The sequence below is a fragment of the Asparagus officinalis genome, chromosome 10 (assembly GCF_001876935.1).
Source record: "Asparagus officinalis chromosome 10, Aspof.V1, whole genome shotgun sequence".
Taxonomy (NCBI): Eukaryota; Viridiplantae; Streptophyta; class Magnoliopsida; order Asparagales; family Asparagaceae; genus Asparagus; species Asparagus officinalis.
Window position 1 is genome coordinate 7,808,731 of NC_033803.1, and position 891 is coordinate 7,809,621.

Below are 891 nucleotides of genomic sequence, written 5' to 3' on the forward strand. Positions count from 1 at the left end.
TGGCGTGGCGGGGGGGGGGGGGGCGCGGGGGGGGGGGGGGGGAGCCAATAAAAAATAACCTGAGTTCTGAACTCATGGCGGTCGACCGTGGCGGTCGATCGCGAACTGATACATGCTAAAACAGGTTTTGAAAGCTGAAATGCTGATTTTAAAACCCTGTTTAAAAATATCAAATAAATTCTAAAAAATGTAAAACTTTAGGGAATGATTATAGACATGATAATAAACATGCTACAATGACTGGTTTCCAAAAAGGACTTCCCAAATGAAAAATATCATAATTTTACAAAATAGGCTAAAACACGAAAATATAAACATATGAATTTTGACATTTTGGCTAAACCATATTTTGAAACATTATAAAATAATTTTATAGACTTGAAGAAAGATGTAAACTATTGTTATGAAGTCTATAAACAATTAATGTAGTATTTTATCAAAATATCCATATAATGTACTAAAACATGATTTCATTGAACTAAATAAAATTAATATTGATGAAATTATATATATGCATATAAGTATGAAACAAAAATATGTTTTCTAATTATATTAAATTGTTTCATATTAAAACTTGAAAACTATCAAACCAAAACATATATGTATATATATAACTATATATATACAAAACCAAAACGTGTATGCGTGTATATGATTGAGCTTAAAGTACTAACACACATAATATAAACTCCTAAACTAGATTATCCAAACCGATCTTGATCTTCAATAAGCTTGACTTGGTAATCTTGCGGATGAAGCTTGAACTTGATCTTTAACTTTGAATTACAAGGCTTCACTCCACTATTCCGCCAACCTCCATTGAATATGATCGTTGAGGCTCTATTCCATCCATCCTCCAACTCGTTGTTTGCCTAGAATACAAAAAATACA